This window comes from Hemitrygon akajei, chromosome 5 (genome assembly GCF_048418815.1).
Source record: "Hemitrygon akajei chromosome 5, sHemAka1.3, whole genome shotgun sequence".
Taxonomy (NCBI): Eukaryota; Metazoa; Chordata; class Chondrichthyes; order Myliobatiformes; family Dasyatidae; genus Hemitrygon; species Hemitrygon akajei.
The window spans coordinates 13233014-13260466 of NC_133128.1; the positions used below are offsets into that span (position 1 = coordinate 13233014).

Genomic DNA, 27453 nt, shown 5'->3' on the forward strand with positions numbered 1-27453 from the left:
CTAGAGAATAATAACTATAACAGAATCAATGAAAGACCACCCAACTAGGGCTTCAACCAGAGGGCAGAAGACAACAAACTGTGCAAATGCATTTATTATTATTTTTGTATTTACACTGTTTGTTGTCTTTTGCACACTGGTTGAACACCCAAGTTGGTGTGGTCTTTCATTGATTCCATTATGGTTATTATTAGATTATGGATTTATTGAGTATGCCTGCAATGAAATGAATCTTAGGGTTGTATATGGTGATATATATGTACTTTGATAATAAATTTACTTTGAACAATGAATATTAACTAGTGGGAGAAGCTCTGTGTCCTTTTAGTCCTCCAGCAGAGGAATTATCTCCAACCAATACATCAATTCAACAAAACTTCATTCCCCTGACTCTCTTTCCAAGGGTACAGTTCCACCACACTCAATCTAATGATCCTCGAGGATAGATTGGCTGGTGACAAAGGTGAAGACCTATGATCCCTGATGTCAAGGACCACAGTTGGCATGGCCCGAAGACATGGGCTGATGATTCCCAGCTGTGCGTCTTGCTGTTGTTATGTGTGTTTTGTTGTATGCTGTTCTGATGAACATTGTGGACATGCTATGTTGGCACTTGTGGGCTGCCCCCTCCCCCACATCCTCAGATTTGTTGGTTGTTAACGCATTTCACTTTACATTCAACCCGTACACCTGTTCATTAATGAAAATATCTAATCATCTAATTATTTAGTAGCAACTTGGTGCATACGAACGTGAAGGCATGGTCAAGGGGTTCAGACCAAACATCAAAATGGGGAATAAATGTGATCTAAGTGACTGTGAAATGATTGTTGGTACTAGACAGGGTGGTTTGAGTATCTCAGAAATTGATCTCCTGGGATTTTCTTGTATATAGAAACATAGAAAATAGGTGCAGGAGTAGGCCATTCGGCCCTTCAAGCCTGCACCACCATTCAGTATGATCATGGCTGATCATCCAACTCAGAACCCTGTACCTGCTTTCTCTCCATACCCCCTGATCTCTTTAGCCACAAGGGCCATATCTAACTTCCTCTTAAATATAGTCAATGAACCGGCCTCAACGGTTTCCTGTGGCAGAGAATTCCACAGATTCACCACTCTCTGTGTGAAGAAGTTTTTCCTCATCTCGGTCCTAAAAGGCTTCCCCTTTATCCTTAAACTGTGAGCCCTCGTTCTGGACTTCTCCAACAACGGAAACAATCTTCCTGCATCTAGCCTGTCCAATCTCTTTAGAATTTTATACGCTTCAATAAGATCCCCCCTCAGTCTTCTAAATTCCAGTGAGTATAAGCCTAGTCGATCCAGTCTTTCTTCATATGAAAGTCCTGCCATCCCAGGAATCAATCTGGTGAACCTTCTCTGTACTCCCTCTATGGCAAGAATGTCTTTCCTCAGATTAGGGGACCAAAACTGCACACAATATTCTAGGTGCGGTCTCACCAAGGCCTTGTACAGACTCTAGAGTTTATAGGGAATGTTACAAAGAAACATGACTCCAGTGAGCACCTGTTTTGTGGGCAAAAATGCCATGTTAATGAGCGTTCAATGCAGAAGGGCCATGCTAGTTCAAGCTGACAGTAACACAAATAATCAAGCATTACAACAGTGGTGTGCAGAAGAGCATCTCTGAACACACAACATGATGCACTTTGAAGTGGATGGGCTACAGCAGCAGAAGACCACACTGGGTTCCACAGCTGTACTTAATAATGCGCTTACTGACTGTATGTTTCAATGTACATGTAAGTATTAAATAAATCTAATGTAAACCTCCTTCTCCATCCTCCTTCAAAGAAAGGGGCTTCCTTTCCTCCACCATCATTGCTGCCTTCAACTGCCTCTCTTCCATTTCGTGCACATCTGCCCTTACCCCCATCTTCCCTACAGCCCACCAGGGATAGGGTTCCTCTTGTCCTCACCTACCACCCCACCAGCCTCTGTGTCCAGCACATAATTCAAGATAACTTCTGCCACTTCCATTGGGATTCCACCACCAAGCAGATCTTTCCCATACCCCCACTTTCCGCTTTCTGCAGGGAACACTCCCTAAGTGACTCCCTTTTCTTTTCATCCATTCCACTGATCGCCCTCCCAGCACTTATCCTTGCAAGAGGAACAAGTGCTCACCTGCCCCATATCTCTTCCCTCACTAGCGTTCAGGGACCCAAAGGGTCCTTCCAGTTGAGGCGACACTTCACCTGTGAGTCTGTTGGGATCATCTTCTGCTCTTGTTGTGGCCTCCAGTACAGCAGTGAGACCTGATGTAGACTGGGAGATTGCTTCACTGAGCAACTACACTCCATTCATCAGAAAAAGTGGGACCTCCCAGTGGCCACCCATTTTAATTTCATTTCTCATTCTCATACCAACGTATCAATCCATGGCTTCCTCTACTGTTGCAGTAAGACTACAGTCTGGTTGGAGGAGCAACACCTTATATTCCATCTGGGTAATCTCCAGCCTGGTGGCATGAACATCGACCTCAAACTTCCAGTAATGCGTACCCTCCTTCACCGTTCCCCATTCTCATTTCCCTCTCTCAACTTATCTCCTTACCTGCCCATTGCCTCCCTCTGGTGCTCCTCCCCATTTTCTTTCTTCTGTCCTCTCATTTTAGATTCTCCTTTCTACAGTCCTGTATCTCTTTTCAGCAATCAACTTCCCAGCTAATTACTTCACCCTTGCCCCTCCTGGTTTCACCTATCATTTTGTGCTTCTCCCTTCCCTCCTCAGCCTTCTAACTTGGATTCCTCATCTTCTTTCTCCTGTCCTGTTGAAGGGTCTTGACCCAAAACATCAACTGTTTACTTTTTTCCATTAATAATTGGCTCATCACTTATTTGGGAGTGTTGTGGTAGCACAGTGTTTAACATGATGCTAATACAGTTTGGGGTGTCAGAGTTCAGAGTTTAATTCCAATGTCACCTGTAAGAAGTTTGTATGTTCTTTCACTTTTCAAAGATGTACCAGTTAGTAGGTCAACTGGTCATTGTAAATTGTTTTGTGATTAGGCTAGGGTTAAATAGGTGGGATGCTGGGTGGCGCATTTCATTGGCCTGTTCCATGTTGTATCTTCACCGGTACCATTTTGCCTTGGGAAGTGCTCATCAACATATCAGATTTAGAACAGTAATGAGAAAGAACAAGCATCTTGTTACCACAGGCAGCTGTGGAGACCAAGTCATTTGGTATATTTAAGGTAGAGGTCGATAGACTCTTGATTAATCAGGGCATGAAGGGATATGGGAGAAGCCAGGAGATGATCTGAGAGGGACAATGCATCAGCCCTGATGAAATGGCAAAGCAGACTCGATGGGCCAAATGGCCTAATTCTGTTCCAATATCATGTGGTCTTATGGTCTTCTGGAGTCATCAAACCTAAGCTCCAAGATCCATTACGGATAAACAAAAATCCTTCCAAGTGTTAGGGGAGGTGTTTAAAAGTGACTGAATGATGTTTTATTGAGTGTGTTAAAGGAAGGAAAAGGGAATGACCTCTCCAAGCTAAGGGTTTTGATATTTGAAGCTTTTAGTAGAACAAAAACAAATCAAGGATAATTAAGAGACCAGAAATGGGGGAATGCACTGAAAATTCATGTGATTGCACAAGACACTACAGATGCTGGTATCTGAAGTCATAAATTTTATTGGGGGAACTCAGTGGGCCGAGCAGCATCTCTGAGGGTACAGGAACTGAATCCTAATGCAGAGTTTCTATCCAAAATAACAGTACTTATTCTCCCTCCACAGATGCTCCTCGACCCATTCTGATCCTTCAACAGACTGATTGTTAAATCTCAAATGGCTATCAGAATCAGAATTAGAACAAGATTGTCTTGGCCCGAAACATCATCTTTTCAATAGATGCTAGCTGGACTGCTGAGTTCCTCCAGCATGTTGTGTGTGTTGCCAAGATTTCTTATCATTGACTTGGATGGTACAAAATTTGTTATTAAAGACATAAAATTATTATAAATTACAAAATAAAAATACAGTATAAATAAAGAGGAGTAATGAGGTAGCGTTCATGGTCAGTTCAGAAATCCGAAGGTTCAATTTCAAAGCTCAAAGTAAGAAAAATAGAGGGCAATGTGGTAGGGAAATCTAGGCAGCTTCGAAAGTTGATTCCACGGTCGGCACAGCATTGTGGGCCGATGGGCCTGTGATGTGCTGTAGATTTCTATGTTCCTACGTAACTTTGATCAGCATGGTAGTGTAGTGGTTAACATGATGCCTTACAGTTCAGATGATCCGATGCTGCCCAAAAGGAGTTTGTACGTTCTTCCCGTGGCCGCATGGCTTTTCGTTGGGTGCTCCAGTCTCCTCCTGTAGTTCAAAGATCTACCGGTTGGCGGGTTAATTGGCCATTGTAAATTGTCCTGTGATTGGGCTAGGATTAAATCTGGGGATTGCTGGGTGGCGTGTCTGGAAAGGATGGAAGGGCCTATACCACGTTGTATCTTAATAAATAAATAAAATGAATTATCAAAGTACGTATATGTCACCAGAAACAGTTATTCCTTCAGATTCATTTTCTCACAGGCATTCACAGTAGAGCAAAGGAACACAATAGAATGAATGTAAAACTACATTCAAAGGCTGACAAACTATCAATGTATAGAAGACAAACTGTGCAAATAATAACAATAATAAAAAATTAATAACGTTGAGAACATGAGTTATAGAGTCCTTGAAGCAGCTGTTAATTGCTAAGATTCCTGTGCCCTCTCCTCAATGGAAGTAACTGGATGAGCGTATATTATTAAGTTAGAATGCAGAGATGGATTTTAAAGCAACTCAGATTTGTGGATATGGTTCATTGGTGGCAGGTATCTCTAGAACACATTCACAAAACAGGGTTCAGAAGCTAATGAGACAGAGTTTGTGCCATGAAAGTGAAAATGCGTTTTATAAATAAATAAACATACTGAGACTTCTTGTGGAGAGTACTTAGCTACAGTTCAGCCTCCTCTGGTGAACTAGTATTAACAGAAGTGATATTTGAAAATTAACAAGTATCAAGGAACCTCAGTGACTTTTCTAATCTCACCTGTCTGATGTTCACAGGCAGTTTTTGTCATGCCTTGGTCTGTAGATAATGTTATTAGGCAGCTTTGCACTCACTGAAATGTAGCTTGTTCCTCATTACACAAGTCATCTGCCAAATCTGTTCCAAATAAAGTCATCGCAGGAAATCGTCTCTACATTAAGTGCGTTGTTGCAAGATCAAATTTAAGGAAGGATTAATTGAAGATACGAGTGTTCATATAAAATGTATGCTTGTATCTGACAGATAATTTGCCCAGAGGTATTTCATCAGTACAGACGCGGCATACACTATGCATATTTAAACTGAGGTCCATTCTACCTGTGACTGAAATCACATGGTTTAGGATTTCTCTGGCACAATTAAATGATGATGAATGAATTCTCTCTGCAATTCCTGACCACGTCTCTGCAAAGAGGAGAGAGGATCATTTATCTCACACTTCTTCTGTGAGCACATCAACACCTCTTCTCCTCAGAAAGCTGGAGAAATTCAGTATGTCCCTGAAAACACTCACCAATTTTTGCGGAGGAACTACAGAGGGCTGCACACTAGCATAGTGGTTAACATGATGCCTTACACTACCAGCGATGTGGGTTCAATTCCCATCGTTGCCTGTAAGGAGTTGGTATGTTCTCCCTATGACTGTGTGGCTTTTCTCTGGGTGCTCCAGTTTCAGCCCTATAGTTCGAAGACCTACCGGTTGGTAGGTTAATTGTTCATTGTAAATTGTCTTGTGATTATATTAAAATTAAATTGGGGATTGATGGGCAGCACGGCTCAGAGTTGGAAGGGTCTGTTCTGTGCAGCATCGGAGGCCACACTAGACCGGATAATTTTGAAAACACCGGTTTCACATAAAAACAATAGGCGTCCACACCAAGCATTTTTGAAAATACCTCCGTCCACATTAAAGCGGGTATTTGGGTGAATCTCCTCCTACTGGGCATGCACCAGGACACATCTACAGAAAACAAGCGACACGTTTGGTGTCGAATCTCGCTGTGAAAGTGCAGTTACAGACTAGAAAAACTTAAAAGGAAATTGCCAAACAACAGACAGCAGTTGGCTGTCGCGCAGGAGGACTTAAAACTAAAAAAAAACAAATACTGGAGCGTATGGAGGCAACCGACAGGGAGTTCACAGACTGTATGACCCGGCTGATGACGAACATTGGAAAACTGACTAACTCTGTTGCATTAATAAAGCACCTTGTTAAATGTATAAAACATGTCTGCATCAGTGTTATCTTGTATTTCCATACAATGTTACATTAGGCTGTTACACATCTATTGTCAGAGAAGTACTTGCATAAATAGGTAAACCACCTTCATTCAAACAAGAACAGAAAACAGGGCAAAGTGAGTATACTTATTTATTCAGTAAGTTATGGGTCAAAGTATTTGGTGAGTACATTTCTAACTCATCTGGCTTCAGTCTCATTGCCGTCTGTTCTGAAATTGTTAGGTTGTGTATGTGGGGGGTTGTGTTCAGGAAAACAATGAAATGCCGCGCTGCCGCCACCATCTGTTCCGGCACGTCATGACAGCGTTTTAAAAAATCTTCGGTTACCTCATCCACACTACTCTACCCAACCGGCGTTTTCAAATTTACACACTCTGGAGGGTGTTTTAGAAAAGCTCAATTTTTGGAGGTGGAAAACGCCATTTCAGTGTGGATGGAGGGTCAAAATGAAGAGAAAAAGCATCGGTTATGGATATATCTGATCTAGTGTGGACGTAGCCTTAATCAACCAATCAAAAACATCCTAATTTCATGCATGGCAGATAGTGTGACTGCTTTGCCCAAGGCCACAAGAAACTGCAGAGAGTTGTGAATGGGCCCGGTTAATCAGGAAAACCAATCTAAACTCCATGGACTCTGCCTACACTTCCCACTGTATCAAGAAAGCAGACAATAGAGTCAAAGACTGCTCACATTCCAGTCATCTAGTGTCACAGCCTGAGTGATCAGGGTTCAACTTCTGCTGCTGCCTGTATGGAGTTTGTACATTCTTCCTGTGACTGTGTGTGGGTTTCCTCTGGGGGATTCTGTTTCCTCCCTTATTCCAAAGACATGCGGGATAGGATTAGTAAGTTGTAGCCATGATATGTTGGCCCTGGAATGTGTGGAGACACCTGTGGGCTAAATCTAGCACATCCTTGGACTGTGTTGACCATTGATGCAAAACAGTGCATTTCAATAATTTGATGTACATGTGAAAAGTGAAGTTAATCTTTAGATCTCTACCTTTATCATCCTCTCTCATCAGACTTCCACTGGGCAGAAGATACAGTACAAAGGCTTGAGAACATGTATCACCAGGCTAAAGCACAGCCTTTATTCTGCTGCTATAAGACTCTTCAAAACAGTTCTTCTACGATAAAGATGAACTCTTTAAGGATTCAAAGTACATTTATTATCAGTCTGCATGCTGTATACAACCCTAAGGCTCATCTTCCCCGCAGACAGCCATGTGACAAAGAAACATCATGGAACCTGCTCAAAGAAAAGATCAAACATCCAACATGCAAAAAGAGAACAAATCACGCAAATGGCAAAAAAAAAACAAACAAGCCCAATTAGCAGCAGGAAAAGGTCACAGCAATGAGGTTTCTCACAGGTTGGTGATGTTTGTTTAGAAGTACAGAACGGACAAGTGGGACAGCCATTGTTGGGAGTAAGAGTGTCAGGCTTTGGCTCAAAGGAGGCTTCGGCTCGAAAGAAGCGTTGGTCCTGGGTAAGTTTCTGGTAAGGTTCCCTTTTTTTCTCTCACTTTCTGAACCAAGTGTAGTAAATGGTCATGGTGTGCTCTTCATGCTGGATGTTGGAGTCCTGGGAGACCCAGAGTCTACCACAGAACTACATCTGCATGAAGTGCATTCAGCTGCAGCTCTTTGAAGACCGTGTTAGGGATCTGAAGCAGCTAGATGACCTTCGGCTTGTATGGGAGAATGAGGAGATAATCGGTCAGAGTTACATTTGCAGGAGGTGAGTAGCTGGGTGACTGTCAGGAGAAATGGAAATGTGAATAGGCAGTTAGCATCGAGTACCCCTTTGGTCATCCTGCTTAATAGTAAGCATTCCGTTTTGGATACTGTTGTGGGGGATGAGCTCCCAGTGGAATGCCATGGAGACTGGGCTACTGACACTGATCATAGCTCTGTGGTGCAGAAGGAAAAGAGAGAGAAGAGGGGAGTGGTAGTGATAGGGGTCTCAATAGTTAGGGGAACAGACAAAAGATTCTGTGGATGTGAATGGGATATACAAATAGGCTGTTGTCTCCCAGGTGCCAGGGTCAGCAATGTCTTGGATTGTGTACACTGCATTTTGGAGGGGGAGGGAGAACAGCCAGATGTCTTGGTACATATTAGTACCAAAGACTTAGGAACGGAAAAGCAAAGAGGTCCTGAAAAGAGAATTCAGAGAGCTAGGTAGAAAGCTGAGAAGTAGGGCCTCCAGGGTAGAAATTTCCGAATTGCTACCTGTGCCATGCACAAGTGAGGGTAGAAACAGGTTGTTTTGGCAGATTAAAGTTTGGCTGAGAAGTTGGTGCAGGGAGCAGGGCTTCAGGTCCTTGGATCATTGGGATCTTTTCTGGGGGAGGTATGACCTGTTCAAGGTGACAGGTTGCACCTGAACCTGAGGGGGACCAATATGCTCATGGGCAGGTTTGTTAGAGTTGATGGGAAGGTTTTAAACTAATTTGGCAGAGGTATGGGAACCAAAGTGATGGGAGTCAGGATAGGATTGTTGGTAAAGAAGCAAAGAGAGCATGCAGTCAGACTGTCAGAAAGGGGAGGTAGATGATAGAACAAAATTACAGCCAGCAGGGTGAGTATCAGTGCATTTAGGCTGCAGAATCAAAAAGGGTAGCAAATATAATACTCAAAGTGTTATATCTCAATGGTATACATAAGTCACTTGAACCAGATGAATTGCGCCTTGGGTTCTGAAAGAGGAAGTGGTATAGATTGTGAAGGCATTAGTAATGATCTTTCAAAAATCATTGGACTCTGACAAGGTGTCAGAGGACTGGAAAACTGCAAATATCATTCCATTCTTAAAGAAAGGAGGAAGGCAGCAGAAAGGGTATTATAGACCAGTCAGCCTGATCTCAGTGGTTTGGAAGATGTTGGACTCAATTGTTAAGGATGAGGTGATGGAGTACTTGGTGACACAGGACAAGATAGGACACAGTCAGCATAGTTTCCTTAAGGGAAAACCTTGCCTGACGAACCTGTTGGAATTATTTGAGGAGATTACAAGTAGGATAGATAAAGGGGATGCAGTGAAATAGTATATTTGGACTTTCAGAAGGCCTTTGACAAGATGCCACACATGAGGCTGCTTACTAAGTTAAGAGCCCATGGTATTACAGAAACTTTACTGGCACAATTAGAGCATTGACTGATTGGTAGGAGGCAGCAAGTAGGAATAAAAGGATTCTTTTCTGGTTGGCTGCCAGTGACTAGTGGTGTTCTGTAATGATCAGTTCTTATTATGCTGTATTTCAATGATTTTGGTGATGGAATATAATTCTTTGTTGCCAAGTTTGCAGATGATATGAAGATTGGTGGAGGGGCAGGTAGTTTTGAAAAGAAAGGTAGGCTCCAGAAGGACGTAAAAAGATTAGCAGAATGGGCCAGAAAGTAGTAAATGAAATACAATGTTGGAAAATGCATGGTCATTCACTTTGGCAGTAAAAATAAATGCAGATTATTTTCAAAATGGGGAGAAAATCCAAAAATCTGAGATGGAAAGGGATTTGGGAGTCCTTGTGCAGAGCAGCTTATAGGTTGACTTGCAGATAGAGTTGGTGATGAAGAAGGCAAAAGCAATGTTTGCATTCACTTCAAGAGGTCTACAATACAAGAGCAAGGATGTGATGATGAGGCTTTATAAGGCACTGGTGAGGTCTCACCTTGAGTATTGTGAACAGTTTTGGTCTCCTCCTCTAAGAAAGGATGTGCTGGCATTGGACAGGATTCAGAGGAGGTTCACAAGGATGATTCCAGGAATGAAAGGATTACCATACAAGGAACATTTGATAGCTTCAGGGCTATACTCACTGGAATTTATAAGGAAGAGGTGGGATCTCATTGAATCCTTTTGAATGTTGACAGGCTCAAGCAGAGTAGATGTGGAAAGGATATTTCCCATGGTGGATGGTCTAGGACAAGAGGCCACAGCTTTGGGATAGAGGGGCATGCATTTAAAATAGAAATGTTGAGAGATTTCTTTAGCTAGAGGGTGGTGAATTTGTGAAATTTATTTCCACAGGCAGCTATGGAGGCCAGGTTGTTGGATGTATTGATACGATCTTGATTGAACGTAGCATTCAAGATGATGGGGAGAAGATGGAGAGTGGTGCTGAAGAGGGGAAAAAGGATCAGACATGATTGAATGGTGGAACAGACTCGATGGGCCAAATGGCCTGATTCTGCTCCTATGTCTCATGGTCTAATGGTCTAATATTAAACATGACATCAGAGTCTTTGAAACAGCTTGGGAATGTTCTGTTCAATTTAGCACTGCACCATTTGTTGACTGTAGGCTGCAGAACCAGTCTGCCCTGATCAATATTGCACAAAATAGCAATAAAAATAGGTGTGACAAAAATCAGAAGCACATCGTTACATGAACTGCAGAGTCTTCTTGATCTCTCACTGTATCTCATCGTGATCCTTGCACCTTATTTTTCTACCCGCACTGCACTTTCTTGATAACTGTAACACTATTGTCTGCATTCCGTTTCTTCTTCATTTGCAATACCTTGATGTATGGAAGGATCTGTCTCAAGAGCACGCCAAACAAATCCACCCCTTAAGAGCAGACCTCACTAATAGCCTGTTGTGGTCTAACCATGGAGATGGCACGGCCAAGAAAGCTCTCCAGCACCTCTACTTCCTCAGGAGGCTGCAGAAATTTGATCTGTCTTCTTTGACTATCACCAATATTTTAGATACACCATAGAAAGTATTCAATCCAGATGCATCACAGCTTGGTATGGCAGCTGCACTGCCTGTGGTCAGAAGAAAACAGCAGAGAGTTGTGTATACAGCTGAGCACCACACTGAAACCAGCCTCCCATTCATGGACTCTGTCTATACTTCTTGCTGCCTCAGTAAAGTAGGCAGCATAATCAAAGACCCCACCCACCCCGGACACTCTCTTTTCTCTCTCCCCCCTTCATTAAGCAGAAAATACAAAAGCTTGGAAGTCTGTACCATCAAGCTCAAGGACAGCTTCTATCCTGCTGTATTAACACTTTCCAGTAAATCAGACAGCATAATCGAAGAACTCACCCACCCCAATCATTCTCTTCCTCTCTCCCCCACACTGAACAGAAAATACCAAAGTTTGGAAATCAAGGATAACTTCTATCCTGTTGTTACAACACTATTGAGCAGTTCCCTCATACGATAAGGTGGTCTGTTGACCTCACAATCTGCCTCATTATTGCCTTAAACCTTACTGTCCATCTCCACTGCACTTTCTCTGTAATGGTCCCATTTTGTTCTGCATTCCCTTATTGGTTATACCTTGTACTACTTCAATGCCTGTTGTAATGAAATAATCTGAATGGGTGGTATGCCCGACAGGTTTTTCACTGTCCCTCAGTATATGTGACAATAATAACCAATTGACCAGTAATTCCCAGCATATCATAAACATGAGAAAGTCTGCAGATGCTGGAAATCCAAAGCAACACACACACAATGCTGGAGGAACTCAGCAGGTCAGGCAGCATCTAGGGAAAAGAGTAAACAGTTTTTGAGCTGAAACCCATCTTCAGGAGTGAGAAGGAGGGGGGAAGATGCCAGAATAAAAAGGACTGGGGGAGAGGACAGAGGCTAGCTAGAAGGTGATATGGGAAGCCAGGTGGGTGAAAGGTTATGGGCTGGGGAGGAAGGAATCTGACTGGAGAGGAGAGACAACCAGAGGAGAAAGGAAAGGAGGAATGGGCCCAGGGGGAAGTAATAGGCAGGTAAGAAGAAACAAAAGGTTAGAGTGGGGAATTATGAAAGGGGAGGGTGTGGAAATTGGTAAACTGGAAGGAGAAATTCTTGCCATCAGGTTGGAGGGTAACCAGATGGAATAGATAGATAGATAGATAGATAGATAGATACTTTATTCATCCCCATGGGGAAATTCAACATTTTTTCCAATGTCCCATACACTTGTTGTAGCAAAAACTCCTTACATACAATACTTAACTCAGTAATAATATGATATGCATCTAAATCACTAACTCAAAAAGCATTAATAATAGCTTTAAAAAAAAAAAAAAAAAAGTTCTTAAGTCCTGGCAGTTGAATTGTAAAGCCTAATGGCATTGGGGAGTATTGACCTCTTCATCCTGTCTGAGGAGCATTGCATCGACAGTAACCTGTCGCTGAAACTGCTTCTCTGTCTCTGGATGGTGCTATGTAGAGGATGTTCAGGGTTTTCCATAATTGACCGTAGCCTACTCAGCGCCCTTCGCTCAGCTACCGATGTTAAACTCTCCAGTACTTTGCCCACGACAGAGCCCGCCTTCCTTATCAGCTTATTAAGACGTGAGGCGTCCTTCTTCTTAATGCTTCCTCCCCAACACGCCACCACAAAGAAGAGGGCGCTCTCAACAACTGACCTATAGAACATCATCAGCATCTCACTGCAGACATTGAATGACGCCAACCTTCTAAGGAAGTACAGTCGACTCTGTGCCTTCCTGCACAAGACATCTGTGTTGGCAGACCATATAAGACAATATAAGGTATTGCTCCTCCACCTTGATGGCGACCTCATCTTGACACAAGAGGAGGCCATGGACTGACACATCAGAATGGAAATGAGAATTGGAATTAAAAATTTCAAACATATTCTTACTGCTCCAAACTTCTAGTCCTAACCGAACAGCTCACCAACTCCAGTCCATCTTCCTCCTTTGACAAAGACTATTTGAGTATGGATAACTCTTATTAAATCTTGCTGCGAGAGAACTGAAAAAGTAGTTTGACAGAAATAAAGCTAGGGACTAAAAATAATAATTGGTGAAAAGGTTGATAGGAGATCCTGAGGAGGTGGAATGTACAATAAAAATACAGATTTTTATTTTTTGTTTTCCTGTCATTATTATTTTTCCTACAAATAATACTCCTGGCATGAGACCTGCACCTGAATCTATATTCAACTTGTATCCATAGTTCCCTGTATTATACGTGTTTCAGCTTGAATTAAGTTTAGATAAACCTTTACTAGAACAACACAAGAGGTGCTGGAAGATCTCAGCAGGTTGGGCAGCATCTACGGAGGAAAATGGACAGTTGACGCTTCAGGGCAAAACCTTTCATCGGGACTGGAAATAAAGGGGGAGATAACCAGTATTAAAATGCAGAGAAAGGGATGGATGCATGGAGAGAACAATTAAAAATTAAACCTTTTCTATTCTGCTTTATCTCACCAAGTTTCCTCAGACCTGTCCTATTTCTGCACAGAAGAGATCTACTTCTCTCATAACTCACTGTCACGGTAGGGAACAGCTACTTCCAAAGCATAAGTATCTCCCTTGGCGGATAGACTGTATAGCTTCTGCACAATGGTTTCAATATCCTACTAATGGGATGGATCAAGAACATGCCCCATTATTTATCATAGACCATTTGGTCCACGCCATCATGGATTCATTGACAGCAGGCCTTCAACATTCCCTGCAGACCCGGAGACTCATAGACCCAGGGTTTCAGCCATCGGGCCCCAACCCGACTTGGTCTTCTATTATCGGGCTTCAATCTCTGGTATCGACCCCAGGACTCGCTGATCATGGGAACCTGAGTACCAGGCCTCGAGCTCCAGACTCACTGACCCACTGACCTAAGGGGGCCCAGGCCCTTGGCCTCATGCCACACAGACCTTCGATCCCAGGTCCCATCGACTTGGGTGGGGCAGTATGGGGTGTCACCAGACCTTGTTCTCACTAGTCTTTGTTCACAGTGCTGGCTGGTCTTTGTTGGCCAGTTTTACCGAAACAGGTCTGCTTGGTAATGCTGAAATTCCTGGTTGTGGGTAAGCTGCTGTAGAAGCCACTGTACCTGTGAACAACCAGCTACCATATATTTTAATGTCACCTCCACCTATCAAATCCCAGCCTCTGTCTCCATTTCCACTCTTCCCTCCTCCGCCCAACTGTCAACCCTCCAAACCCTGATCCATCTATCACCTGGCAGTTCTTAGAGATAAGACAATAAGACAAACGTGATTTAGGCCATTCAGCCCATCAAGTTTGCTTGGCAATTCAATCATGACTGATTTATTATCCCTCTCAACCCATTCTCCTCCCTTCCTGCTGTAACCTTTGATGCCCTGACTAACCAAGAAACTATCAACCTCCACTTCAAATATAACAAATTATTTTGCCTCTGCCACTGTCTGTGTCAATGAATTCCACAGATACACCACATTCTGACTGAAGAACTTCCTCTTCATCTTTGTTCTAAATGGACGTCCCTTTGTTCTCTGGTTATGCTCTCTGGCCCTAGATTCCCCCACTGTAGGAAACACTATCTCCACTCTATTTAGGTCTTTAGATACTCAATAGGTTTCGATGAGATGCCGCCTTACTCTTCTAAACTCCACCGAATACAGGTCCAAAGCCATCAAATGTTCCTCAAACATTAACACTTTCATTCCCAGACTCATTCTCATGAACCTCCTCTGAACCCTCTCCAATACCAGTATACCTTTTCTTAGATAAGGGACCCAAAACTGCTCCCAGTACTCCAAGTGCAAAGAGTAGCTGGCCTGCCTCAGTTACTTTGGAGGTTATTGCAAACCTCCCTGCGGTTGAACAAACCTTCGAGCTATGTATCAGCACTGCCTTCAGGAAGGAGATACGGGTGATTCAGGACTCACACCACTACATTCAGGAACAGTTATTACCCCTCAATCATCAGGCTCCTGAACCAGAGGGGATAACTTCATTCACTCCATCACTGAACCTGTAGACTCAATTTCAAGGACTCTTCATCTCAGGTTCTCGATTCCTATTGCTTTATTATTTATTTGTGTGGTGAGCTACATATACCTGTCTGGACACCCCCCCGCTGACTGCTCCTCTGGCTCCTCCCACGGACCCCGGTATAAAGGCGATTGGAGGCACAGCCCCGGCCTCAGTCTCCAGGATGTTGTGTGGTGGTCACTTGCTGCTTGTTCTTTCTTCCAGCCAATAAAAGCCGATATCTCGCCTCACGTCTCCGAGAGTTATCGATGGTGCATCAATTTGCTTGTTTTTTTGCTGTTTTGCTGTTCAACTGTAAATGCTTGCAAGAAAGTGCTGTATGTAGGTGGTGGCATATAGGTATTTTGATAATAAATTTACTTTTAATTTTGAACCCGATTCCTTGCTCAGATCCTGCAGGTGTATCTCAGGGATTGTATGCAAGAGGTGATGACAGTAAAGGTGTGGATATTTCGGAAGGGCGGGGTTGGAGGAACAGCTGATCAAGCAGAGTGCTTTGCACAGAGACACAATATCCTGATGCTTCTGAATTGTATTAAATTGGCCTTGGATGAGTTAGGAATATAGAGGGCTTGATTATGATTGAATACGTTGGGCACCAACCCATTGCTTTCAGTTATGAGAGCTGTGGCTTTTGATTTATCTTCATTTTAATAACCCAGAAGGCAAACTGAGCATGCCAATATATAGTAAGGTCAGGCGTTAGGCTTTGAGCCTGGTGTGAAAAAAACTTTTAAATCACAAGAGTGAGCTGCACGGTATGAGTGTGTGTCCCATTGAGAGATTCTCTACTCTCCGGAGGAATAAAAGGAAATAAATAAACATACGATGCCTGACAGGTACTGCTAGAATTTCTACAGGCAACTCCAACCAATGCTTTTGACTCTTTGTGATTGTTTAGTTCTACCAGTCTGAATCCTTCTCTTGGTATCCGTCAGATCTTTTCTGAATCAGGTTTACTATCACTTTGATATGCAATTAGGGTATCTCTGAATGTTTATGATGTGACTCCTGCAGCCCATCCACTTCAAGGTTTGACACTTTCCATGTTCTCTTCTGCACACCACTGTTGTAATGCGTGGTTATTTGAGTTACTGTCACCTTCTAATCAGCTTTAACTCAGTCTGGCCATTCTCCTCTGATCTCTCTCATTAACAAACCATTTTTGCTCAGGGAACTGCAGCTCACTGAATTCGTTTTTTCCTCTTTTCGAACCATTCCCTGTAAACTCTAGAGACTGTTGTGTGTGAAAATCCCAGGAGATCAGCAGTTCCTGAGATACTCAAACCACCCCATCTGGCACCAACAATCATCCCATGGTCAAAGTCACAGATGACATTTCTTTCCCATTCTAATGTTTGGTCTGAACAATAACTGAACCTCTTGACCATGTCTGCATGCTTTTAGGCTTTCAATTGCTACCACATGATTGGCTGATGTTTGCATTAACGAGCAGGTGTGGAGGTGTACCTAAAAAATGGCAACTGAGTATATGTCATGAAATTTGTAACCTTGTGGCAGCAGTAGAGTGCAATGCATAAAAAATGATTAATTACAAAACATAGAACATAGAATAGTACAGCACATTACAGGCCCTTCGGCCCACAATGTTGTGCCGACCCTCAAACCCTGCGTCCCATATAACCCCCCACCTTAAATTCCTCCATATACCTGTCTAGTAGTCTCTTAAAAGAAGAACAGAAAAAAACAAATATGTAGTGCAAAAATATAGTAGAAAGTGAAATAGTGCCAATCGGGTTATGGACCATTCCGAAGTCTGATGGCAGAGGATATGCCTCTTCATTACCTTTCTCCGTTACCTAAGCAACCACCCCCCCCACCACCACACCACCACCATTTTATTTTGTCATTTTGCCTTTCAATTCTGAAATTTAAGTCTGGGGAGCCTTCAACCGGATGGCATGGAAATCATTCCCTTTCTGGTAAAAAAAAATCTTTCCCTCCCTTTCTAGCCCCTCCCACACCACTTTTTTAATTCTGGCATCTTCCCCCTTCCTTTCCGGTCCTGAAGAAGATCCTCAGCTTGAAACATTGACTACTGCTGAGACTTCCCGATCTAAGTTATAGGGAAAGTTTGAATAATTTAGGACTTTATTCCCTGGAAAGTAGGAGAATGAAGGGAAACTTGACAGAGGTATATAAAGTTATGAGGGGTATAGATGGGGTAAATGCAAGCAGTCTTTCTCCACTGAAATTCGTTGAGACTAGAGCTTGAAGTCATGGGTTAACGGAGAAAGGTGAAATGTTTAAGGGGAAATTAAAGGGGAACTTCTTCACACAGGGGGTGATGAGAGTGTGTAACAAGCTGCCAATAGAAATACCTGCCTGTCCAGGTAGACCTATTGTCTCAGCTTGCTCCTGCACCACTGAACTCATTTCTGCAAACCTTGACACTGTCTTATCCCCTCTTGTTCAATCTCTTCCCACCTATGTTCGTGACACTTCTCATGCTTTGAATTTTTTCAATGATTTTAAGTTCCCTGGCCCCCACCGTCTTATTTTCACCATGGACGTCCAGTCCCTATATACCTCCATCCCCCACCGAGATGGTCTCGAAGCTCTTTGCTTTTTTTTGGATTCCAGACCTAACCAATTCCCCTCTACCACCACTCTCCTCCGTCTGGCGGAATTAGTTCTTACTCTCAATAATATCTCCTTTGGCTCCTCCCACTTCCTCCAAACCAAGGGTGTAGCCATGGGCACCCGTATGGGTCCCAGTTATGCCTGCCTTTTTGTTGGCTTTGTGGAACAGTCCATGTTCCAAGCCTATACTGGTATCCATCCCCCTCTATTCCTTCGCTACATCAACGACTGCATTGGCGCTACCTCCTGCACGCGTGCTGAGCTCGTCGACTTCATTAACTTTGCCTCCAACTTTCATCCTGCCCTCAAATTTACCTGGTCCATTTCCGACACTTCCCTCCCCTTTCTTGATCTTTCTGTCTCCATCTCTGGAGACAGCCTATCTACTGAAATCTACTATAAGCCTACAGACTCTCACAGCTACCTGGACTATTCCTCTTCCCACCCTGTCTCTTGCAAAAATGCTATCCCCTTCTCACAATTCCTCCATCTCCACCACATCTGCTCTCAGGATGAGGCTTTTCATTCCAGGACGAAGGAGATTTCTTCCTTTTTTAAACAAAGGGGCTTCCCTTCATCCACCATCAACTCTGCTCTCAAACGCATCTCTCCCATTTCCCGCACATCCGCCCTCACCCCATCCACCCGCCAGCCCACTCGGGATAGGGTTCCCCTTGTCCTCAACTACCACCCCACCAGCCTCCAGGTCCAACATATAATTCTCCGTAACTTCCGCCACCTCCAACGGGATCCCACTACCAAGCACATCTTTCCCTCCACCCCTCTTTCTGCTTTTCACAGGGATCGCTCCCTACGTGACTCCCTTGTCCACTCGTCCCCCTCATCCCTTCCCACCGATCTCCCTCCTGGCACTTATCCTTGTAAACGGAACAAGTGCTACACCTACCCTTACACTTCCTCCCTCACCACCATTCAGGGCCCCAGACAGTCCTTCCAGGTGAGGCGACACTTCACCTGTGAGTCGGCTGGTGTGGTATACTGCGTCCGGTGCTCCCGGTGTGGCCTTTTATATATTGGTGAGACCCGACGCAGACTGGGAGACCGTTTCACTGAACACCTACGCTCGGTCTGCCAGAGAAAGCAGGATCTCCCAGTGGCCACACATTTTAATTCCATGTCCCATTCCCATTCTGATATGTCTATCCATGGCCTCCTCTACTGTCAAGATGAAGCCACACTCAGGTTGGAGGAACAATACCTTATATACCAGCTGAGTAGCCTCCAACCTGATGGCATGAACATTGACTTCTCTAACTTCCGTTAATGCCCCTCCTCCCCTTCTTACCCCATCCCTGACATATTTAGTTGTTTGCCTGTTCTCCCTCTCCCTCTGGTGCTTCCCCCCCCACCTTTCTTTCTCCCGAGGCCTCCCGTCCCATGATCCTTTCCCTTCTCCAGCTCTGTATCACGTACGCCAATCACCTTTCCAGCTCTTAGCTTCACCCCACCCCCTCCAGTCTTCTCCTATCATTTCGCATTTCCCCCTCCCCCCACAACTTTCAAATCTCTTACTATCTTTCCTTTCAGTTAGTCCTGACGAAGGGTCTCGACAGTGCTTCTCATACAGATGCTGACTGGCCTGCTGTGTTCCACCAGCATTTTGTGTGTGTTGTTGTTTGAATTTCCAGCATCTGCAGATTTCCTCGTGTTTGCCAATAGAAATGTTGGATACAAGGTCGATTTCAACATTTGATAGAGGTTATAGTAAGTATATGATTGGTGGGATATGAAGGCTACCTTCTGAATGCAGGTCAACGGGACTAGGAAAGATACAGCATGGACTAGATGGGCTGAAGGCTTGTTTCCATGCAGTGTGTTCTATGACTCCATAGCTCCATAATGGCTATTAATCTGCACTAATTTACATATATTTGTGCATCAGTTTATTCATCTTGTGCCGCATGAATGCATTCAGATAAGAGAGCCATTAACTGTCTTTTTACCAATTTACCTACTCTGACTCGAGTTAGAGGTGTGCTCTTACAGGGTCATGATCATCGGTAATAGGTTTGTGATTGTTATGTGTACTGAAAAGCTTTGGTTTTCATGCCTCGCAGGTAGGTCATTCAATAACAAGCAGTCCAAAAGGGAAGAAAAAAAAGAATGTCGATACACCACTTTTCTCCTTCCTGGCACTTACCTTCGCAAATGGGACAAGTGCGACACCTGCCTGCACTTCTTCATCTATCCCTTCACCATCATTCAGGGCTCCAAACAGTCCTTCCAAGTGAAGCGACACTTCCACTTCACCTGCAAGTCTGGGTCATTACTATATTCGTTGCTCCTGGTGCGGCCTCCTCTACATGGCCACGACTTGACACAGATTAGGGAATCATTTTATTCAGCACCTTCGCTCTGTCTGCCACGAAAGGCAGGATTTCCCAGCTGTCACCCATTTCAATTCAACTTTCTATTGCCATTCCAATGTTGGTCCATGGATTCCTCTACTGTCATTATGAGGACTCACTCAAGTTAAAGAAGCAACACCTCATACTTCGTCTATGTGACCTCCAACTTGATAGCATAATCATCGATTTCTCCAATTTCCTGTCATTTCTCCCCTTCCCCATTGCCCCTTCTCTCTTTTTCCATTCCCTATCCTGGCTCCCCCTCACTTCTTCACTTCTCATCTGTCTATCACCGCCCTTTGGTGCTCCTCCTCCCCTTTCTTCATGGTCCACCATCCTCGCCAATCAGATTCCTTCTTCTTCACTCCTTTACCTCTTCCATCTATCACCTACCAGCTTCTTACTTCATCTCCCCTCCACTATCCACCCACCTTCCCTAAGACGGAGGGCGGAGCTTAGGATGACGCACCAAACAGCAACTCTATTTCTATCTTTAACATCTCTTTTTTTCCTTTTCAAGGTTCTTTTGAGGACTCTGACTTTGGTTCCCTGCAGGAACGAGACCCGCTCTCAGGGCCTCACGACCGGTGGCTTTTCGATATACCAAGGACGCGGCCCGAAAGACTAGCTCGCCTTCAGGGTGTCGGATTTTCGTGGCTCTGGAGGCGGGTGGATTCGAGGCCGGTGCTGCCGCAGAAAACTGGTGTGTGGTGGGAGTACACAGAAGATTGAAAGCAGTGGACTGGCTGCTGGCTGTGTGCCCAGAGACACAGACTTTTAACACCATAAATCAGTGAATTGTTTGTTATGTCTCTCCACTCACTGCGAAACGGGGATGCCCCTTTTTCCCTTATTAGGGAGAGAGAGAGCCTGTGGTATGTCGAATTACTGTGTGGACGAGTAGTCTTTGGGGTACTGCAAGTCTGTGTCTTTATTGATGCTTTGTTGCACGCCTGGGTGCTCGCTGGAGGGAGCTGATGCTTTTTGCTGGGGGGGATCATCACTTTGCTGCTGTTTATGCGTAGGAGGGGGAGCTGGGGGGGCTTTGGGCTTCAAACATTTAACTGTCATTCATTCTTTGGGGCACTCCTCTGTTTTCAAGGATGTTTGTGAAGAAAAACAATTTCAGGATGTGTAGTGTATACATTTCTCTGACATGAAATGCACCTGTTGAAACCTTCCCCCCTCATCTGGTCTCACCAATCATCATCCAGATTGTTCTTCTTCCCCTCATCCCATCTTCTTATTCTGGTTTCCTCCTCTTTGCTGCCCAGTGTCAATGAAGGGCTTCCTCCCGAAATATTCCTCTCCATAGATGCTGCCTGACCTGCTGAATTCCTCCAGAATTTTGTTTGTGTTGCTCTGGCTTTTCAACAGCGGCAAAGTCTCATGACTATGTGGAATATGGTTCAAGTACGTACACTATTGAAGTGTGTACGCATTATACAACTCGTGATTTGTCTCCTTACAGGCAACCAAAAACAATGAATCCATTTCAGAAAAAGAAGACTGTCAAACACAGAGTGAAAGGAAAAGGAATGATGAAAGCAAATAGCCAGGCATCACCGCACCAGCGCAGGCCTCAGCCTCTGTTCAGTGCGGAGCCAAGTAAACGTCGCCGAGCAGTGAGCTCAGCTGGCCCGACCCTCGCTTCTGGTCCCGACACCTTGCCTCTTCTGTCTGGCCCGTTGTTTAAATCATCCAAACATCGGGTTGATCCATGCTCTAGGACCGTGTTGCTCCGGTATCCTCTGAGACTGGACCACACCACCACAAATCGACCTGGCGCTTCGATCAGTCAGACCTCGGGTCTTCCCTCACTCTTGGCTTTGGAGGAAGTGTCTCACCTTTGCTCACCTCAACTCTGCTTCCACTCGCATCTCCTATTGTTACACTTACAGGGAAGGTGCAGGGTAGGTTGACAAATGAGGTACAAGGGCCATGACAAAATAACTTAAGAGCTCAATAGCTTATCTCTGTTGTATAAGCAGTCCGTACCAGAGTCTTAGCAGGGCAGTTGCTGTGTTTGAGCCTGGTTATATTTGTTCTCAAGCTTTTGTAACTTCTGGCTGTTAGTGAGAGGGGAAAAGGGAGAATGACTGGGTTGGGTGGTTTCTTCTTGATTTATTATTGTCAAATATACGGAATAACACACAAAATGCTAGAGGAACTTAGTGGGTCAGGCAGCATCTGTGGAGTGAAATGTACAGTCAGCATGTTGGGTCGAACCCTACATCAGGACTGGATAGAAAGATGGGGAGGATGCAGTATAAAAAGTCTGGGGAAAGGAGTGGAACAAGGAGTTGAAAGGCCTCGACAGAGTGATGTGGAAACAGTGTTTCCTATGGTAGCGGAGTCTAGGATCGAAGGACACAGCCTCAGAATAGTTGGATGTCCATTTAGAATGGAGATAAGGAGGAGTTTCTTTAACCAGAGGGTGGTGAATCTGGAATTCTTTGCCACAGGCAGCTCTGATGGCCTAGTCATTGGGCATATTTAAGGCAGAGGTTGATAGATTCTTGATTAGTCAGGGCATGAAGGGTTACAGTGGAAAGGCAGGAAATTGGGCTGAAAGGGAAATGGATCAACCATAATGAAATGGCGGAGTTGACCAAATGACCTTGTTCTGCTCCTATATCTTCTGGTCTGCAGAGCAGGTCAGTGAAAAGTCTTTGTGTGCATGCCATACAGACCGATCATTGAATGCCATCAATTTCATATTGATGTACCATAGAAAGCATTCTGGTGTCTTCCTCCTTCTGTATCAGCCCTGAAGAAGGCTCCCAGCCTGAAACACTGACTATTCATTTCCATAGATGCTGCCTGACCTAAGTTCCTCCAGCATTTTATGTGTGTTGCTACAGAAAGCATTCTGTCTGGATGCAAAACGGCTCGGTATGAGAACAGCTCTGAATGTGACCGCAAGAAACCACAACAAGCTGTGGACACAGCTCAGCATAGAACATGAGTCAGCTACCCCTCTACGGACTCTGTCTACACTTCGCGCGGTCTCAGTTAAGTAGTTAAAGCCTCCATCCACCTTGGACATTCCCTCTTTCCCCTTGTTCCAATCAGACAGAAGATACAAAAACCTGAAGGCACAGACTACCAGTTGCAAGGACAGTTTCTATCCTATAGAGAACATCATACTCGAATACCAAAAGGTAAAAGAGAGGAACTGTGTTGATGTGATGTGATTCTGAGATAGCTATAAATGAGAGTTATCTCATTCACCAAAAGCAAAAAGAAAACCAAAGACTCAGGAAATCTAGGCTAGCATTGACCTGAAATGTTAATCCCGTTTGTCTCTCTGCAGGTGCTCTCTGACATGCAGGGCCTCACCAATCTTTTTGTTTATTTGATATATTTCAGCAATCTTAAAAGTAAAGGAGCTCAATATCTACAGCATAGAGAGGAGCATTTTCATCCAATAGGACCATGTTTGTCCTCCAAAGGAGCCTTCTCACACCACTCGTCATCCACAACAGAGTTCAAAGTCTACGGTAAATTTATTATCAGAAAACTCAGTGGCAACTTTATTAGGTACACCTGTATACCTGCTGGTTGATGCAAATATCTAATCAGCCAATTATGTGGCAGCAACTCAATGCATAAAAGCATGCAGACATGGTCAAGAGGTTCAATTGTTGTTCAGGCCAAGCATCAGAACGGGAAGAAATGTGATCAAAGTGAATGATTGCTGGTACCAGACAGGGTGGTTTGAGTATCTCAGAATCTAATGATTTCCTAGGATCTTCAGGCACAGCAGTCTCTAGAGTTTACAGAGAATAGTGTGAGAAACAACAAACATCCAGTGATCAGCGGTTCTGTGAGTGAAAATGACTTGTTAATGAGAGAGGTCCGAGGAGAATGGACAGGTTAGTTAAAACTGACAAGAAGGTGACTGTGCAACACCCTCAAAATGCTGGAGGAATTTGGAGGAATTTAGCGGGCCAGGAAGCATCTAGGAAAAGAGTACAGTCGACATTTTGGGCCGAAACCCTTTGGCAGGACTGGAGAAAAAAAAACTAAGGAGTAGAGTAAAAAGTGGAGAGAGGACAAGGTGATAGGTGAAACCTGGAGGGAGAAGGATGAAGTAAGGAGCTGGGAAGTTGATTGGTGAAAGAGATAGAAGGCCATGGAAGGTAGAAAAGGGGGGAGGAGCACCAGAGGGAGGTGATGGGTGGGCAAGGAGATAAGGTGAGAGAGGGGAAAGGGGATTGGGAAATGGTGAAGGGGAGGGGGTTGGGGGTATGACAGGAAGTTTGAGGAATTGATGTTCATGCCACCAGGTTGGAGGCTACCCAAACGGAATATAAGGTATTGTTCCTCCAACCTAAGTGCGGCCTCATCACAAGAATGGAGGAGGCCAAGGATGGACACATCGGAATGGGAACGGAAAGTGGAATTAAAATGGGTGGCCACTTTTTCTGGCAGATGGAGCGTAGGTGCTCAGTGAAGCGGTCTCCCAATCTACGTCAGGTCTCACTGATATACAGGACAGCTTGCAATTGTTGTAGAAACAATGAATTTAAAATTGTTTCAAGACATTTTACAGGAGAATGTCAGCATCGCAGTCCATCACTTGAAGCTTAATATAAGTTGGATGATGCAACAAGACAATGATCCAAAATACAAGAGGAAATTGACAACAGAATGGTTTAAAAAAGAAGAAAATTTGTGTTTTGGAATAGCCAAGTCAGAGTTCAGATCTTATTCCAATTGAGATGCTGTGGTATAACCTGAAGAGGTTCTGTTCATGCAAGGCATCCCAGCAATACTGATTAACTGAAACAGTTTTGCATGGAGGAATGGTCTGAGATTCTTCCTTGCCACCCTACAAGTCTGATCACTATCTACAGGAAATGTTTGCTGGAGGTTCTACTAGTTATTAAATACAAGGGTTCACATACTTTTTGCAATCTGGACTGTGAATGATTCAATAATGTATTCAATAAAGACATGGAAAGTGCAATTGTTTGTGTTATTAGTTTAAGCAGATTATGTTTCTCTATTATTGTGAATTAGATGAAGATCAGACCATATTTTCTGAGTAATTAATGCCCAAAACCAGGTAATTGTGACGGATTCACAACTTTTTTCTTACAACTGTATGTCACCGGTCCTTGATATATCAGCAGATCTAATGCAGAAATTAGAATGGCAATATCTCTCTTGAACAGTTCGAACCCTTTTGTAATCTAGAAGGCTTTGAGTAAAGCCTCCCATTAATGGAGTCATAGAATCGGAGTCATACAGCATGGAAACAGGCCCTTTGGCCCAACTCATCCATGCTGAACAAGGTCCCCAGCTAAATATATTTGAAGTAATTCACCAACCCTAAGAAGCATTCACCATATCAATTCCCCTCATTATTTTATACACCTCTGTAATGTCATTCCTCAGTCTCCTTTGTTCCGAGGAAGAAAGTCCAAGACTGTCCAACATTTCCCTGTAACATATGCCTACGAATCCTGGCAACGTCCTTGTAAATTTTGTCTGCACTCTTTTAAGCATGGGAGCAGCTGGGACCAGAGGGTACAACCTCAGAATAAAAGGATGTCCCTTTAAAACAGAGATGAGGAGAATTTCAGGAATGTATATTGTATACATTTCTCTGACATTAAATGTATCCGGGTGGAGAATTTGTTGCCACAGATGGTTGTGGAGGCAGACTCTTTGGGTGTATTTAAAATGGAGGTTGATAAATTCTTGATTAGTAAGTTATGAAAGGTTATGGAGCGAAGGCAAGAGAATGGAGTTGAGAGGGATATTAAATTAGCCATGATGAAATGGTGGAGCAGACTTGATGGGTTGAATGGCCTGATTCTGTTCCTATGTCTTATAGTCTTATGGCATTATGGTGTCCTTCCTGAAACAGAGTGTCCAAAACCCTGCACAATGTTTTTGGCTTTTGTGAAAAAAACAGTTCAAGTCTGTGTCAGAATATAGCTGGTTATTATCACATTACAGTTTGTTTCCAGTGTTCAAAAGTTCTTCATTAGCTTAAACTATTACTGTGGAATAGTTTAAGAGGGACAGGAAAGGCACTACAGAAATGCAAATTACAAACATTCTGCAGATGCTGGAGACTTTGAGTGACACACACAAAATGATGGAGCAAGCCTGGCAGTAACTATGGAGAGGAATAAACTGTCAACGTTTCAAGCTGAGAGCCTTCATTATTCTTTTTCTGAAAATTACCAGATAGCGGAACTCACAAGGGCTGATGTTAGGTTGTAAATTTACAGTAGGAGTGCAGATAAAAACCACAGGACCTGATGGGTGTTCCCTCAAGCCCTGTGGATGGCTAGTGCAGGAACTGCAGGAGTGTAGGCAGAGGTATTAGATCCTTAGCCACGGGTGAGGTGTTGGAGGATTGGAGAATAGCTTATGTTGTCCCGTTGCTATGGAAAGGCTCTCAGAATAAACTGGGAAATTATAGGCTGGTGAGTCTGAGATCAGTATTGGGCAAGTTACTGGAAGGTATTCTGAGGAACCGGATAGACATGGACTGACTCGAGATAGTCAATATGGCTTTGTGCATGGTAGGTCATATCCAACCAAACTTATAGATGTTTTCAAGGAACTTATCAGGAAAGTTGATGAAGGAAGGCAGTAGATGTTGCCTACATGGACTTTAGCAAGGCCTATGACAAGGTCCTGCATAGGAGGTTAGTTAAAAAGGCTTGGTCACATGGCATTGAAGATGAGATAATAAATTGGATTAGATGCTGGCTTTGCAGGGGAAGTCAGAGACTGGTAGTAGATAGTTGCCTCTCCGACTGAAGGTTTGTCACTAGTGGAGTGTTGCAGGGATCGGTGTTGGGTCCATTGTTGCTTATCATCTATATCAACAATCTGGATGATAATGTGGTAAACTGGATCAGCAAATTTGCAGATAGCATTAAGGATTGGAGGTGTAGTGGAAAGTGCAGAAGGCTATTAAAACAGGTAATGGGATCTGGACCTGCTGGAAAAATGGGCTGGAAAATGTCAGATGGGATTTCATGCAGACATGTGGGAGGTTTTGCACTTTGGGAGGACAAACCAGTGTAGGTCTTACATGAGGAGCTATAGGACACCAAGGAGTTCAGTAGAACAGAGGGATCTGGGGATACAGGCACATAATTCCCTGAAAGTGGCATCATGGGAAGACAGATTCATAAAGAAAGCTTTAGGCACATTGGCCTTTATAAATTGAAGTACTGAGTACAGGAGTTGGGATATTATGCTGAAGTTGTATAAGCTGTTCATGAGGCCTAATTTGGAGTATTGTGTACAGTCAGATTTGGTTACCTACCTACAGAAAAGATGTAAATAAGGTTAAAAGAGTGCAGAGAAAATTTAAAAGGATGTTGCCAGGACTTGAGGACCCGAGTCATAGGAAAAGATTGAGTAGGTTTGGA

General features: G+C 43.7%; 1 protein-coding gene across 2 annotated transcripts in view; it reads right to left on the bottom strand.

Moving 5' to 3' along the window:
- The window catches only part of LOC140727495 (neural cell adhesion molecule 2-like), a 1581686-nt gene that overhangs the window by 725998 nt on the left and 828235 nt on the right, over positions 1 to 27453 (bottom strand). The window lies entirely within an intron of this gene.